Source organism: Diceros bicornis, chromosome 16 (genome assembly GCF_020826845.1).
Source record: "Diceros bicornis minor isolate mBicDic1 chromosome 16, mDicBic1.mat.cur, whole genome shotgun sequence".
Lineage (NCBI taxonomy): Eukaryota > Metazoa > Chordata > Mammalia > Perissodactyla > Rhinocerotidae > Diceros > Diceros bicornis.
In genome coordinates this window covers 52,129,069-52,147,054 of record NC_080755.1, presented here as the reverse complement: position 1 = coordinate 52,147,054, position 17,986 = coordinate 52,129,069, and the positions used below count along the sequence as shown (strand labels likewise).

General features: G+C 42.3%; 1 protein-coding gene across 1 annotated transcript in view; it reads right to left on the bottom strand.

The window, feature by feature from the left end:
* CDH20 (cadherin 20) overlaps positions 1-17,450 on the bottom strand; it is a 194,591-nt gene extending 177,141 nt beyond the window's left edge. The window contains exon 1 of the mRNA XM_058557243.1: positions 17,380-17,450. The gene's annotated coding sequence lies outside the window, so the exon portion shown is untranslated. The remainder of the gene's footprint in view (positions 1-17,379) is intronic.
* Positions 17,451-17,986: the final 536 nt, after the last annotated feature.

Here is a 17,986-nt window from a genome sequence, read left to right as displayed (position 1 = left end):
TGATTTAAAGCCAAACAGACTCCAACATCTGTTGGCTAACCCCCTAGTCAATGCTAGAGGAGCTAATCATCAGATGGAGAGAATGACACCCACATCCACAGGAAGTGGGACGGGTTATGGGTGGTGGTTCTCAATGTGTGATCCTGGGACCAGCAGCATTGCCTGTACTCAGACTGTCTGATTCCTGAGACAATGCGCTTAACCATTATACAGAACTCTGTGTGTGTCTCCCGAGATTTGTTAAGGAGTTTGCATTTCATGTTATAGCTAAAGTGGAATTACTGACAATTATTTGGTGTTCTGCCATCCCCATTCCCCTGTTCTCAGTGCCACCAAACCAGGTGAGCTCACCTAAGCACCAAGATGCTTCTTAGAAGTGAAGAAAAGTTTTTGAGCTGTGTCAGAGACAGACCAGAAGCTAATATCCATTTCCTCTTCCTGGGCACACAGGAAGAGTACAATTCCCAGTCTCCCTTGCAGTTAGCTTGGGGTCTTATGGCAGAGTTCTGGTCAATGATAGGCAGTTGGAAGTGATATACACCATTTTGGTTACTAACTATAAAACGTTCTCAAAGATCCTCCACACTTTCTGTCTTTGCTCCTCTGCTGACTTCAAGCAAAGATTTCTGCCCCTTGGTGAAGTAGGGCCACAAGATGGAAGCAGCCTGAATTTCTGACTCACTTGTAGGAAAAGGGCATGGAGGAAAAGAGCTCACAAGGATCACCTGACATAAAGCTGAACTGTGATGTGAGCCAGAAATAGACTATTATTGTGTTAAACCACTGACATTTGATGTTTTTGTTATAGCAGCTAGCAGATTTTACCCTGACTATTGCTTACAGTAATGACCTTGAACCCTCACACTGAACCCCTTCTCTTTCAAATGCATAACAAGCTTCAGTCATCCACTTATGGTTCCTTTGACTGAGGAAGGAACGTTGCTGGATTCACCCTCCATCTGCATAACTATTGTTGACCTAAATAAAGAAGTAAACTGAGCCAAGCTCACAAAGATGAGTTAGCAGAGGAATTGCAATTAGGGCCAAGCAAACTGTAGCAAGCTGCAGGCAAGTCCATTGAGGGTTTGGGATACGTTGCATTCATGGGCAGGGAATGTAAAGAGGGAAGAGTTCGGTTAGAGTCCGTTAAAATCAAAAACAAACGGAGACGGGCCTTGAAAACTTTCCGAGCAGACAAAACCAGTCCAGTCACACAAACGAGGCTCCATTCAGTCCACTTTGTGAGACCAACCTACCTGGGTCCTCTCCTGCTCATGCCTCTGGTAAAACTTCCCAAGGCTGATATGAGACAAACTCTGATCAACCCCCCATTATCCAAGAAAATTCCAACACTACCAGTTTTCAGTAAATCAGGCATTTATAGGAAATCAGTCTCTTAGTCCTTAAGTTTTGTCTTCCTGAGGGTACATGAATGAGATTCTCCATTTTGTATCCTTCAGTTCTGTTTTAGATTGAAATTCTTTCATGCTACCTTGACATATCAACTCAAGACCCCTGGGAGTCCAGTCCTAGAAGCAAGGGGATTATTGAAAGGAGTACAGTCTTACTAGAAGTTAAGTGTTTTGCTAGAATAAGAGGATGGAGACTTGGAGACCAGCAATAATTTAATGCTAGAAATTTAAACAAAAAATGACAAAGGCCAGAATATAAAGCAGTAGAATGGAGAGAAAAACCTACATTCTTTGGATATTTCTTAAGACTAGACAGCAGTAGACATTGCTAAACAACATGAACTGCAATGGCCACCTAAGCAGTACAGAGGCACTTTGGTAGGGTGGTGGGGTGGTGGTGGGGGGTGGCGATGCACTGTATTATACCAACAAGAACAATGGCATGGGGTCCTGGAATCCCGTCTCAGGTTAGTCATCTACTGTGTGACCACTAGGAAAGTCACTTAAACTCAGTGAATTCAAAGGGCCTGCAGGGATGCCTTAATGCTTGAGTCAATCTAAATGTGAAAAATACGTTCATAAGCTTTATTGGTTGAAATGTCACCATCACGGACTGAATGTATGTGTCTGCCTCGAATTCATATGTTGATGTCCTAATCCCCCAGTGTGGTTATATTTGGAAATAGGAAGTAATTAAGGTTAAATGAGGATATAAAAGTGAGGCCCTGATCTGATAGGATTAGTGTCCTTATAAGAAGAGATGCCAGATCTCTTTCTCTCTCTCGCTCATTCCTTTCTCTCTCCTCTCTCTCTTTCTCTCTCTCTCTTCTCTCCCTCTCTCTCTCCCTCTCCCCACTCCCATCTCTCTCCCCCAACACGCACAGAGAAGAGATGTGAGTGCACAGTGAGAAGGTGGCCATCTCAACCCAAGGGGAGAGCTCTCACTAGACACCAACCTGCTCGCACCTCCATCTTGGACTTCCAGTCTCTAGAACTGCGAGAAAATAAATTTCTGTTGTTTTAGCCCCCCAGTCTGTGCTATTTAGTTATGGCAGCCCAAGCAGACTAAGATGCCCTCTTCGCCCTGATTCTGCAGTCATCCATTTAAATCTTTAGCTCATGTTAGTTTGTAGAGATATATACCAAATTACATTGTGGCAAGCTACAATGAAGACTGAGCAAAACATCCAATTTTCATATTGTTTACCCTTCTTTTCTTTTATCACATGCATGTGGCAATTTGGGAGTTTATATGGCACTTTGGCCTAATTTGGGATGTTGCTGTATTTGGTTTTTAATCTTGGTTTGGAGAGATATGGCTTGAATGAACATGTTCTCATTCTCAGTGCAGAACCTGCAGGTGCTGAATCTGTAGAAATCCATGGAAAAATAATTGTCATTGTACTGTGTAGGAGTGAATCTCTAAAAAGCGCATGCTAATAACAGTGAAAAGGGCATACTTCTTCACACGACAAAAGCAGAATGGAGTCATTATGGAATCTGTAGGAAACATTCATTAAGAACTCCATTTCCTTCTAAATTAGCCTATTTCCTGGATGTCTCATATTAATACATCTCAACCTGGGAAGACACATTCAGAGAACGACTGTGCTTTAGGTTCAACTGTAAATGAGTATTTCAAACTGCTAATGGTTAATGAATTTCTCTAGTTTTCCCCACAAAAGTGCCAATCTCCAGGACCTAAATCCACCTGTTCATTTTGGAGTTGGGTTAGATTTGCTAGGAGGAGGCAGATGGTGGAAGTCAAACAGAAGATTTTTTAGCTGGTGGGACACAGAGAACAGATTTGCCAAATGCCACCTAGTGCCTGGAATTCAGAGATGGAGGCCATGGTTAGTTGTTCTGGTAATTCTGATGTTTCTCACACCCACTCCTAAAGAAAATACATTTCAACCCCTGCAAACTTCATCCTTTAAAGCACAGGCCACATGCAGTTTAAAAACAAATTGCTTTCCTCAACACATCACAAAACTGCACCTAGATTCCAGAGAGTGAACATAAAATGTAGTTATTCTTATTTTTAAAAAGTTGAAAACCTTTCCTTTTTCCACACAATTCTGCTTTACTGCTCCCTCCCAACATCCTTCCTAACTTTCCTATTTTGTCTCTTAGTTCTAATAGTGCCCTTATGCCCCTCGCTTTCCACCTTTGCAGCCCCTTCTTTCCTGAAATTGCAACGACCATCTGGAGTTCTCATCTTTCTGTGGCTGTGGATCAGACAAGGCGCTGGCAGGAGTGTGGAATAAGAATGTTCCCAGCATCAAGCTGACACAGCAGAATGTTTCAGGGGTGTCATGAAGCATCAGGCTGCGTGTGTTGATGAGGCCCCACATTCAGAGTGGGGAACTCTCTGCCATAGAAAAGGAGCACACCCCATCTCTGCTTTGAAGAAGTTATGACTCAGTTAGGCGGAGAGAAAATATACACCCGAGACAACCACCATCACTGGTGAAAACACCATCAAATATGGTGCACAATTGTAATTGAGCATAGAGGAGGACATCAGAGTCTTGTGGAGTAGGGTAGAGAAATCTATGGCTAATTGTTTGAGGTCTCATTCAAGAGCAGAAGTTTTGAGCCATCTTCTGGGAAAAAACCATCAGAGATAGTTTGAAGGAAATGTGGTTTCCTCAAGAAGTGGGGGTGACATGAGCAAGGCTGTGGCAGAAATGTTCCTAAGAGTGGAAGAGTAAAGAAAGTGACTTTTTTTTAGTACAGAAAGTCTATACTTTCATGTAAAAACATTTGTTGAGACCTAAAATGTTCCAGTGGACCAAAGAAATACAATATGAAATCAATGTCAGGAGAAGTGTTGTTGGCAGATGGCTCTGAAAACATGAAATAGTATATATGAAATGAATTTGCAAAGGCAGGGCTCTGTACACCCAGGAGGTCTCTCTATTGCTGTGGCCATCAGCTAACGAAACTATGTTGGGTTCTTTAAATTCAGAGAACACTGGAGGGAGGACAATTCATAATAATTGGCCAAAAATACATCATGAATTTTAAGAAAACATTAGCAACATGTCCATCTGAAAAGGAAGAGTGTTGTCTGTGGAATTTCTTAAAGTCTCCCAAGAGGTACATAGGGAGTTTCCCCTCCTAAATGATATTGAGAAAATTCTAGATTACCCTGGAGGGAGGCTATCTGAGGAGAGGGTAGAGAAAAGACATAATGTGGCTGCTCCAAGGAAAAATCATTATTTCAAGTTTATTGACAGCATCTTATCTCCTTAATTATAGCTTTTTTGACAGCTATTTACTTTGCATGCACAGAATCCTTTTGAAATAATTCATATTCCAGCTTGCCTTGGAACCAGGGAAATGTTCAAGAGAGAGATGGTGTTTTTGTTTTTGTGTTTTTGATAGTGGTAAACATTCTGGGCTCTGTTAGACCTGCGGTTGTGTTACTGGGGCAATAACTTCCTAGGTTAACCCTCTCAGCACCTCTTCCCATTCCTTGCCCTCCAACCCACAAATTCACAGGAGCTCTAAGGGAACAGAAAGCAAGAGCCAGAATACAGCTGATGCGCCATCAGGTTATCTGGCGTACACAGCGAGAAGTAAGCCCAGGACTGGCCTGGCGAGTGTGGCTCACAAGCACCCAGGACAAGTAGGGAGGAGATGAGCTAAGGGGAGAGGGGCAACAAGAGACGTTTCCAGGCTTGGGTATCTAGACTTCACTTATGAGACTTCCTTATCTTTTAAAACACTGAATTGCTGGATCCCTGGGCTTACCTGTATTCAAGTCAAAGGCCCAAAACACTTCCCTAGTCAACTATAAAGGATTTTTAATTATTTACAATTACATATAATCCTGACTTCTTCTGTTCTCTCAATTAGTGTAGATAATGATCATTGAATTAAACTATGCAATCAACCTCATATCTACCTAGGTTTTCCTTTTTTGCCAAGCCTCAAAGAGAAATGTGCATGTCAAACTTACATTTTATTTTAGTGTTTTTGTGTTCCTTGAAAAATTCTACTTATAAATAAAGAATACTTGTCAGAAGATATGCTTTTCAATTTTTTAAAAAACAATTTTTTTCTGAGCTCCTTCTATAAATTGTTTATTGTTCAATATGGTTGTGACTTTTCAATGCAGTTACTTATTTTTACTGCCTTCGATTTCACTTAAATATTTCTTTTACCCAGCACCAAATGTATGGAAGGTTTCCTTTTATCTCAAAGATGCAAGAGTTATCTTTGGTATCTTCTGTAGGACATTCCTAATGGTGGTGTTAGGATGGGGAAGGGAAGGTAGCAGATCTCTTTAATTTAAAGGCTACATATCATAATGAAATGAACTCCTAATAATGACACATTTCCTCTCTATTCTTATGATAAATAAGGCCATGACTTAGTGGTCATTCTTTTTTTCTCTTCTATACATCACTTACTCCTTCCTCAGTTATTCAGATCCTTTAGCCAGTGACTTCTAAAGGTGCCGTGTCTTAAGGCCAGCTACGCTTCTCAGAATTATAATGAGGGCAGAGATTGATGCCACATGGTTTTTGACACACCTTGACTCAGGGAGCTTGGAAGTCCAGGGTCAGGCACTGCCAGCAGCATTTGCCTGGTACAGTCCTCAGTGCTTATAGGATGTTTCTTTCTGAGGTCAATTTCTAATTTATTCTGTCCGAATCCCTTCAATAGCCTATTGGATCCTACATTCTGGGTAGCTCAAGTGGGATTGAAGGCATGCTTTCATGCCTTCACACTCTAAGCGCCATACTTCTTCAAGTTGTAGAGATGTTTCCTATAACACATGTTCATTTAGGAAACGTCTTGGTTCTTGATTTAGAATATGTCCCACCATGAAGTATAGTGAGAACAGTCTTTTTCTTTTTTTCCCCCTCAAAGCCCCAGTAGATAGTTGTATGTCATAGTTGCACATCCTTCCAGTTGCTGCATGTGGGATGCGGCCCCAGCATGGCCGGAGAAGCGGCGCGTCGGCGCGCGCCCGGGATCCGAACCCGGACCGCCAGCATCGGAGCGCGCACACTTAACTGCTAAGCCATGGGGCCAGCCTGAGAACAGTCTTTTTTATAAAGCTTTCCCCCTACAGAATAATGTAAAAACCAAGGGGGAAATCGGTGAATAAAACATCCGTGTGCTAATCTCCATTTCACTTCACAAAGTCATATAAACATTCTTAAGCTACAATTTGACATGGTGGAATGGTACCCTGATGAGTAAATCTTATGGTAAGAGGCTCAGCAATGCAGTTATTTTAGACATGTGCCTGGGTGGGCTGTGAACATACAGCACAAGACATCTTTCATGAGCAGCAGATGACTCTGATCATCAACAGATGAAGAACAGGGTCTTCCTTGGTGCTGTGAGCCACAGGGCCCAGCGAAGCTTCCTGCTTTTGGTAAAACAACCACCCTGTAGAGAGCTGCATAAGATGCCATTTTAAGTCCTATAAGTGTGTGGGACCCCTCCTAGCACTGGCTTGATGCTCTGCAAGAATGATAAACATAGAATTATGGATTTCAATAAGCATTGGAGTGCATGTAAGCACCAGGGCAGCAATAAGTTTAGAAAGCACATGCAGAAGTGTGTTTTAAGTCTTTTGCTGATTATTATCTGGAATATTGGGAACAAAGCAGCACTGCCTTAGAATAGGAAGTCAGCAGATTTAATTTGCAAAGTTTCAAGTTATCTTCAACTAAATCAGACTTACAAATAGGCTGAATCCAGTGCTCTCTGGGAGCATAGTTTAGAGCTTTTCAGCATCTGTTTGGCACTGAAATAATAAAGGCAGAAAAAGTAGTTTTAAAAATCAGTTTGGTTTTATGAAATATCCAACAAGATAATCATATGACAGAAGATAATCCAACAAGATAATGGTGATCAGAAGAGAGCACAGTCTCTAATGAAGTAATTGTGTAAAAAAACTTGACCATTAGAATTTCCTAAATTTGTGGAAATGAAAGTTATCTATCTTGTTTTCACACTAGTACTTTCAGCGTGGAGGCCTGGGTTCTACTTCCCAAATTTACGAAAGAGTGTTTGAAATGCTGTACCAATCTTTCTTCAAACAGACATTTTTTATAAAACCTAAAAACCATGTTTTACTCATTGATTTAAAGTTGACTCATAGCAATTTGCACTATTTGCAGGGAGCAACATCATGGATAATAGAAAACAGCGAATAATTTTTAAAATGATGTATTTTAGTCTTTGGAAGGTATCTTAGGTATTTGCATTTAAATAGCCAAATGTCTCAAACTTTAGAAATTGCCAACATTTCAAACAAAATAGTGTATCCCTGCTGAAAGGATGAGGTGGTATGCTATAGCAGTTATAAAACAGACTTCATAACTTTGGACTGACTCAGGTTCAAATAGCAAGGCTGGAAGTACTAGCTGTGTGATCTTGGACAGGTTACTTAACTTCTCTGTGACTCTGCTGCCTCAGTTACAAAGTGGTGATGGTATCAGTTCCTACTTCCTGGGGGTCTTATCAGGAATAGATGGGATAATGTTGGTGACGTGCTTTACGCAGTGCTTGGCACATCAGAAGTGATTCCTATTCTGTATGGCACGTGGTAAGATTCTCTCTCCTGCTTATCCTATTCACCCCATCACTCTGAATATGTGGATTAGAGGAAACATAAATCTTGCTTTTATTAACAGAATTACACAGAGTAGTTTACTGGGTCAACAATAGCCTATAAGAAAGAGTTCATATACACTGAGGGCTAGAGAGCACCCCCCAGAATGTCTGGTACATTCTCCCATCTGTTTGGGCTCAGATTCCCACAGGCCAGTCATCTGCATGTTCCCCTCTGATGACTGAGAGCTCACTACTCCCCAGGGGAGCCCGCTCCAATGTAGGACAATTCATCATTAGGAAGCTCATCATTATGCTGGGATAAAATTTGCTTCTCTGTAGTTTCCATTCAGGGGCCCTGGTTCTGTTCTCCACGGCAATACAGAATAAATTTACTTTCTATTTCATGTGAAGATATTCCAGATACTTGAAGATGACTATTATGGTCCCTCTAAATCTTTTCCATGTCAGGTGTGCCATTTTGAAGGCCTTCACCTATTTCTCTCATCTGAAAGGCATGTTTCTGAGCCCCTCATGGGCCAGTGGCTATTTTCTATAGACACGACTCAGGTACAGCGTGCTGAGTGGATCAGAACAAGACATCTCAGGTGTGCCCTGACCAAGACAAAGCAAAGGCAGGATCGACTCATCCCTGGAAGGAGTGGGTATCAAGAGGCCTGACTTTCAGTCCCAGCTCTGCCTGTCCTTAGCTGAGAGAAGCCTTGGGCATGCCACTCAGCCTCCCCATCGTTTGTTTTCCTTACTAGCATTCATTCATGTTAAATTTTGTCTTGTTAGATCTAGCTCATCCTATCAGCATTTTTGATACTATTTCTTCATCTAATGAATTATCTATCCCTTCAGGTTTCATTAAATTTATAAATACGATCAGCATACTGTCACGTGCACATCCATGCCACTAATTAAAGCAAAATTTAATACATTTCAAGTCCAAACAGAGCCCTACAACCGAGCATTCAAAACCTATCCTAGGTTAACCATAATTTCATTCATTTAAGAAAGAAGTATTTATTGAGCACTGACTATGCGCTAGGCACAATGTTGGGTTCAGGGGATATAAAGATGAACAAGAGAGTTCTGATCCCTGTCCTCCTGGAACCTGAAGTCTAGTGGACAATCTATTAACTGGTATTTTGGGGCACTGTGGTTTAAAAATTTTCCAACCATGGTACTAATCTTTGTTGGTACAAAGATATAATCACAGCAATCTCTTGATCACCCTGTTTGGGCCCCAAAGGAAACAGTTTAGTAGGAACAGACTTGATATTAATGAAGGCATGTTGACTTAATTTTTTTCTCCCAAAGTTCTGTCTTTTTTTTTTTTTTTACAAATCGTCTATAATGTGGCTAATGTAACCATGAGAATTACCTATATTATTATTTGTAAAATAGATGACCTATCTTTAAATTGAAAATGTGTGCTTTGATAAGCAATACATGGAAGTTGAACTTTGCTCTATGGCAATGTGTCTCAATCAGGGTAATTTTGCTCCCCAGGGGATATGTGACAAATGACTGGAGACATTTTTGGTGTTCACAACTGAGTGGATACTATTGGCATCTAGTGGGTAGACATCAGAGATACTGCTAAACGTCCTACAATGCACAGGACAACTCCTTTTTCCCCTCTCCAATCAAGAATTAAGAATTATCTGGCCCCAAATGTCAGTAGTGCCGAGGTTAAGAAACCCTGCTCTTGGGGAGGTAGTGTAGCTCTACGGTTAGGACACCAAACTTGGGAGTCAGAGAGTCCTGGGCTTGAAATCTGCCCTCAGTGACCACTTAATCTTGTGCCTCAGTTTCTACATTTGCAAAATGAAGATGCTAACAGTACTGACTGCACAAAGAGGGTTAATGAGGTAGAGCATGTGAAGCACTCAGCCCAGAGTCTCGCACAGAGGCAAGGACTAAATAAATGGTGATTATTTTCATTCCTCTCTCTGCTTTCTCCGTGAATGCCACACATTTTAATTGATACAAGCGAACTATATAGACATATCCAAAGACATACAGAGCACTTCTATATCATGAAGAAATCTGTTGTTTTCCTGTGTTTAAAGAAACAACCAATTTGATCTCCAAATGTCAGCCCTGTGAATCGGATGATAGCCTCTGTGCTTAGCTGCCTGAAGTATTCCACTGAGATGCTGAACTGCCAAATGGATTAATTTTTTAATGACTACTCGAGGATTTTATTTCCAAATACGAGTTTGCCTCATATTTTTAGACTGAAATAAATGTTCCCAATATTAAGGAGATGAGAGCATAGGCTAAGCATAAAGGTAGCTACAACTGTTAACACTTCAAAACTATAATGTTAATGAAGATCTACTTTGCTAGATACTATTTGCTTTATATACAATTTATAGTGACATTAGTGATAGCACAAAAATCTTATTTAATATTTATTTGTAAGATGAGCATCTTTGGGAGTTCTTGCCAGTTTATGCAAAGTATGGGCACAGATTTAGATTCTTATTTAATATCCAAAAAAAGCTTACATGACACATCCTCTCAAGTGTGGTGTCTTCTTTCAATGATGTGATGATGGTGCCTTTGCAAATTCATACTCCAGATAAGGCTTTGGATGCAGGGAATCAAGGGATTTGAAAAAGAGAAACACTGGAACTTATACTGTTGCTTGCATTAGAAAATGAAGATAATGGAGCCTTTGGGCCTGTGTGGGTGGGCACAGAGATGGCTGTAATGTCCAGTTGGTTTCCCTCCCCCCATCTTAAAAGGTGGTAAGTAAGTGATACTACCCACTCGACATGTCTATTCAAAACATTTGCATGGAAAAAGATCTTAGATCCAAAGGCTGAGTGTTCACTTCCATCTGTTTTGATACTTATATCAGAGTGCTTATAATCTTTCAAATTAAAAAACATGTATTTGGTTGCCTTTAGAAATTACTTCTAAATGAAATTCCTTTAGCCAAGTTCTAATTAAATTGCTAAATGAAATTACTTTTGTTGGTTTAAAAACAAATAATGGTACGTTCATCAATTATTCATAATATGTGCAAATTAACCCCATATTAGGACTTGATAACGGGTTCAAAGGCATTGACTTTATAAAATGAAATAAAACAATAATGAATATGATACAAAATGTACATTATTCCTTGGAAAATATTATGTATACAATAGCTTTAACCACAGATTTTTACAAATACATCTAAAATACTTATGCTCGGAGCACACTTAAAATGTCTATCCAACAATCTACATCAGCTACTATTTAATAAACTTTATTTTAATTTATTGGTGGAAAGTGGAAACTAAAGTTTGGTTCCATCCAAAGATATCAGCCAGAGAACAAGAACACTGCACTGCACATCTTTCCATGCTTTTTTGACCACAACCTGAACACTAATCCTAGTAAACAACTCTCTCTGGGAACAAGGGGTAATTGAATCTTCATGCTAATTCTATCCCAGTTTTCTCTTGACTACTAGCTCCCAATTATGCCAACATGTTACACTATGTACTGTTCTCTGGGAAGACACTAAGACCACCTTGTTCATTCAACTGAGGTCATACTTAAAAGAAAAAAAAAACAGACTGATGATTTACCTATAGACATTTTAGTTCCTTACAGGCACCTGTTTTTCATTTTGGTGGAAGGTTAACATAGCTTATTTTAGTTATAAATCAGGTGCAGGAGCAGATAAGTGTAAGTGTATTGGCCACAAGTAATTTCAATGTAGGTTTCTGTCCTCCTGCCAGATGCGGAACACAGTGTTGCAGTTGCATGGTTAGGCTTCACCATTTGGTCATTTGGTCAAACTTCTGTGACAACCAGATGTAGCCATTGCCAGGGAATGAAATTACTATTTTATTAATTACTCTTTAGTTAATCGATACAGCGAGATCATGCAGCCATTTAATCATAATTGGTCTAATACTCAGTACTTCAAGGGTGGAATCTGTGTGACGACTTGTGAATAAGAACCGTTTGGTGAAGTGTCGTCTTTATTATGAAGAGAGAGTATGCATTTTTAACAGCTTATATATGCATAAACACATTCAATATTTAGGCAAAACCAAAAAAAAATTGGAAAGCCTTTCAAATGTTTCCTCTTTTATTACCTCCCCTATACCCACACCAGAATATTGCCAACGATTACTACTATTGGTCACAGGCATATCCTGCCAGTTTAGAGAAAGAATCTGAAGTAACAGAGATCATTCAGGTATTTGACTTAAAGTATTGTAAATTCATCTAACTTGGAAATTCCATTAACTCAATTTTATTTTCTTTATAATAAATGAAATCAACACATATTTATTGAGAATATACTATGTGTAAGATTCCAGCTAGGAGCCATAGAACTATAAAGAAATACCTCTTCCATACAAGATACCACTTTACTGTGAACATGGTCATGGCATTAGTTAGAATAAACTCTAAACTTTTGATTAGATTGTCAAACATTCCTATAATAGCAAAAATACCCCCATTCCAGGCAATGCTGTGCATGTCTTTGATGTTTGTATTTTGCACGGTATTTTTCGTGACCAGCCCTCACTGCTTTGGAAGAAGAAATGAGTGGTATTAGTTGTTATAACTTTACTTTGCATATTTTTAAAAGATCTAACAGTTTATAGCTTCCCTTACTCTTTTATAGTAGTTATTCACTGATGTATTCCCATACCAAATGTTCTCTCTTTTATGATTCCTTAAACTTTAAAAAAAAATTACATGTACCTTGAGGGGAATCAGACCATTTCTATTTGCATTGCACTTGAGTAATGCTTTGAGTTGAATATTCTTAGGGTACTAAAATTAAGTTAATCCATATGTAATTAGGATCGTTCTTAACTAGACAGTCCTGGTTAGCAGGAGATTGGCAGATTATTCTGAAAAACTATAGCAAACCATGAATAGCAATTAAATGAGAAAAGGCTAAATTTCTCTTTAAAATGGGTTGTTGCCATAATTTAATGTGGCAATATGATTTTCTATTTTTAATTGCTGTGGACAGTGCATTTTGTAAAGTAGAATTTTGTCTTCGGAAAGCTAGATAGTTCCATAATTTTGTACGACTTAAACTTTTTAATACTTCAGTAAGTATTCTGCCTTTGTGATCCCTTTTGATTCATGATGGATAAAAGAAACTAAAGGTTAGTAAAGAAAGTTTTGTACCTCAAACAAATTGAGAGGAAATGAATATCTTGGAGAAACTAAGTATTTCTCTTTATGAGACTTTATGACCCTATGTAATTTATTATGCTTTCTTTCTAACATAGTGCTTTTATTCCCAGAACGATTATACTTAACATTGACACTTAAAGATGTTCCTTTTTTAATTCAAATAATGAGAATTTTGCTCTATATTCCATGTCAATATCAGGATTCCGGGAGACTTTGAACCTAATGAATACATACATGGTTCTTCCTTTCCCCCGCCCCAGACACCAGGTCCTTAATGCTCTCTATAGTCCCTTACTCATTTCTTCATTTGTGGAAGTCATTTCAGAAGGAATTTATGACAGTGCCATCTTTCAGTAAATAACAATAAGCCACAGTCTATGGTCTATAATAACTGTAGATGCTCAGCTGCTTAAAATCACCTTTATCACTTAAAATGCGTTTTCTTTTGTCTCTAAATTAGTATGAAAATACAAAGGAGGCTATTTCTTCAATTAAATGTGAAAGATTAATCACTAGGCAATTTGTTTCACAATAGAAAATAATTAAATGTCAAAAATGGAATATTTACTTCTCAGACCTTATATGCCTGTGCAAAAAGTGTTGGAAAAGCACAAAAATCTGGTGCTATTTGTGTAGATTTTGATTGAGTTGACACTAAGGTTTGCACCTAACTAAAATCTATTAATTAATACCGAAATTACCTAATGCATTCATTCCTACTATAGTTTCCCATGCTGTTTTTAGAAGATTAGAAATTTTGTCTACAATGGATCTCAGATCTCCAGTGTTCCCAGTGTTCTGGGGATGTGAATATGCATTTTTGTTTGTTTGTTTTGAAAACTAACCAGGATTTTCCAAAGTACCATCACAGTGAAACAAGATAAAAGTGATGTGTTACTTTTCTATTTCTCCCTTGCTCTTGTTTTTGCTGCTCTGCACTACTGATTGCACCTCCACCAGATCAGAATGAACAATTAACTGTCTAATTATTCTAGTCACACCAGCCCACAATGAAATCTTTATTCCGTGTTTACAGCAATCTTTGGCAGAGACTGTCTTGCTGTTTCTAAACTAAGAAGAACTGCCCTTGGCTCCTTTCGGCATCAGCTGCCTTGGTTTCAGCACTGGATGCCAATAATCAGACTTCTTTTTCTTCCAAAGTGGACATTTTTTTTTAAGGGTGAAAAGACCTATTCTCATCACCCCCCCATATATTCTGGCTGATTTATGTTCTAGCCACTGCAGCTCTTCCTTCCGTATCTCTTTACATTTTTCCTCTCTCCATAGAACACCACCAGGCCAAACCCCATTTTAAGTCCAAAATTGTAAAAAATGCTTAAGCAAACAGTGCTCACTACTATGAGGGAAAGAAAAATACAACTACTGGTTTATGGGTAGAGGGAAGTCAAGGAAATCCCTCCTGCTTTTCTAAACTGCTAATTTTCTGGCTCAAAAGGCATTCAATAACTTCTCCACCAGGGGAAAACATATCCACTTCTCAGTGGCTCTCTTGATTACTTCCAACTATTTACTTAAATTTGCCAACAGCTACACGTCTTTGAGAAGCCTCAGAACTTGGGGAATATTTACAAATATATAAAGGGCTGAGAGAGTACATCTGAATCTTTTTGAAATGGCAAGGGGAAATTATTGCACTGTACAGACCGGGATAGAGAAGTTAACACCAACCCAGAGATAAGAGGAAGGCAATGTCTTTACCCAAGGGAGGAGGGAAAAACACCTTGGTTAGCTCTCTTTGGACCATTTATTGAGTCCCCTTCCTGAATCTGAGAGCAAACGACAGCCAGTGCTGGGTCTGTTGCCCCACACTGCTCAACTATTTTTTCCAGAAGAAGATTCCCCTGCTTTGCAAGGATGATGGCATCTTCCCATTCCAGTCTCCAAACCCTATGTGACAGCTCCCCTAACAACCCTTCCATCTTGCCTCTCAGCCCTCACCCCTTACTACATTCTCATTGCCTTTCCTGTGAGAACTGGCTCATAAAATTTTACAGGGGAGAAAGGTAGTAGGGGGCGTTTCAGTAGTATAAACACTGATTAAATTCCCAGGCAACTCTCCCCAAATGAAAGATAATTTTTCTACAAGTATGCACAAGCATGTCAAGAATGCTAAGTCATTTTTATGTTCGTACTTTTCTTTTCCATTTTAATTTTACACTGCCACATGGTACACATGCTAAAAATAGATCTCCTTAACCTGCAGTGTAGCAAACTTTTCACAAAACATTAAAATCGCGTATTTTATAGATTGTCCTTTCCCAGGATGGGCAAAGCATTTTTTGGATACAAAATTAGATCATCTGACCACAACTGTCCTATTAGAAAGGCATGGCTACTCATGCATTGGCAAATAGGGAAAATCAGAAGCACTGAAAGGAAAGGTCAGACCAAAGTCAGTGGCAACAGCCTAAGTAGACTCTGAGAGCATGCTTCCAATTTATAATACTTCCTACTTGCTCTTCATTTGCCTCTTTTTTCTCTCTCCTTTCACAGGAAGGGATGTGGCCAGCCAGGAGGCTTGACCTCACACTCTGCACTCGGCTTAACTTTGACACGCTGTTCTCTCACACTCTTGCCCTGTTTTGTGTGTCATCAGCTGGCCAAGCCTGCGCCCTGGAGCAGCTCTGACTGGGGGCCAAGCCAAGAGGAGGCAGCCTCAGGTGCCCTCGTGGCTGCCTCTGTGTGGAGAACTGAAGCCTGCCCATGCCAGGTAACATGCCCAGTGGGACTGCAAGTGTCACACTAAGAGAAAAATAAATGTCCAGATTGTAGAAATACATGAAAGGAAAAAGCTAGGTCAAGTATGGGGTTCAAGACTGGCAATGCCTCCACGGTTCTGAGCTCGATGAGGCTGGGGAACGTCAGCAGATAGAAATTTAACATTCATTCGTAGCACTGGTGTAAGCACATTATACAGTTATGACTTTTTGTTGTTTTTGTTGTTCTTAGGTAGATCCAGTTCCTTAGCTGGGTCCCTGACATAGCCAAAGCTCTAGGGGGTAATTTCCTTTGGTAGAGATACACATCAGAGACTAGAGGGGGTCAGGGGACATTTTATTTGGGGAGGGGCAGACTCAGTTTCCAGGCTGCCTATAACAATCCAGACAAATCCTTCCTGGTGTTCGTGCCAATAATATCAACAGCCTTAATAACAGCAACAATAATGGCAATAGGAATGGCACAGGAATCTCCGAATCTACCCCGTGACCAACCCCCCAGTGCTCTGCTGCCAGCTCTCTTAGTCTCTGCCTGGTCTAAGCAGCAAAAAAGGCTCTGGCGCTGCCTCCGGGCTGCCCTCCAGATTCTAGCCCCTACCCCCGCACCCGAGGTGGGTTGCCAGGCAGAGGCTTCTGCTTTAGCGTTAAGTCCAGCCCACAGTCTTTCCTGTTGCTAAGGGCAGGTTGGGACTCCGCGGTAGCGTTTCCTTTACAATTCTGCAACTTTCACCCCCTCTGACGCCCTCGCTGCCCCCTCGCCCCGGCTGTCCCCGCACTGCAACTACAAGCAAAGCCCCAACAACCCGAGCGCAGTTCAGAGCTTTCCCTGGGAGTGTCAGGGCCCGAAGACAGGAAATCCGGGGAACTGGCGATGTCCGGCAGGTGGCGGGGACGCGAGTCACCACCACATTCTCCTCCCACGGCCGAGCTCGGGTGGGGGCGCGGCGCGGACTGGGGTCAGCCCTGCAGGCTCCCGCGCCTCCCCGGAGCCTTGGTTTCTGGTCCCCCTTCCCGGCGCGCATCCCCGCGCGGGGGACACAGCCGGCCCTCTTCCCTCGGCAGCCGGAGGGAGGCGCCGCCGCCTGCGGGGCAAGCGAGGGGCGAAGCCGGGGCCAAGCGCTCCCGCGAGCCGCGCTCCTGGGTTCCCGGTCCCCGTCCCTCGGCGCGCGCAGTCCCCGCCGCCAGTGCACCGCGTCCTCCGCCAGCCCCGCTGCGCCCCAGCTTCCCTCTCCCAGAGAGCAGCTCCCCGGGCCAGCCAGCCCCTTCAGGTCCCCGTCCCCGTCCCCGCGAAGTCCGAGGAAGTCCAACTCCGGCCGGCTCGCAGGCTCGCGGCGGCCGCGGGTAGTTGGGAGGAGAGCGCAGCGCGGAGCAGGACCGCGCGCAGCGGCCGGAGGCGGCTTCCCCGAGACAACGGGCTCCCGGCGCCCGGGGACAGACGCGCGGGGCCCCACCCGAGCTCTCCGCGTTACCTGGCACGGCCGGCGACTCTCGGGGGACGTTTGCTCCAGACTCCTCCGGGGCGGGCGTCCAGCTCACATCGCTGCCTCCCCCACCGGGCAGCTGGTGTCCCGCTGGGTCCCTTCGCCCCGCTCGCGGCGCTGCCCCCGCCCCCCACCCCCCTACCCCCTCTGTCAAAAGTGTCACAGCTTTTCTGCCTTCGGATCTTTCTCAAAGTCCGCGCAGTCGCCAGGAGTTGGGAGGCAATGCCAGGCGCGCCAGCCCCGCCGATGCCCTGTCCCGCTTTCCCGCGGCGCCCTGCGCTCGGCCCGGCCGGGGAGAAGAGCCGCCTGGTCGCGGTCACCGTCCCCCGAGCGCGGCGCGCGGTCCTCTTCCCCTCCCTCGCGCCTTCCCTAGCCCGAGTGGCTGCCGCCTGCCTGTGCCGCGGGTCCTCATTCCCCTGCTCATGAATATTCTGACAGAGGCTAATGCCGTTGAAGTAAATTGAATTAGCCAATTGGTGCCAGGAATGTGCGCTCCTTCCTTCTGAGGAGCTGTCTGGAACCCCAGCAGATGAAAGCAATTAGCGTCCGGTTGGCACCCTGTGGTTGAGATCAGTGAGGGGCAAAATGGGTTAAT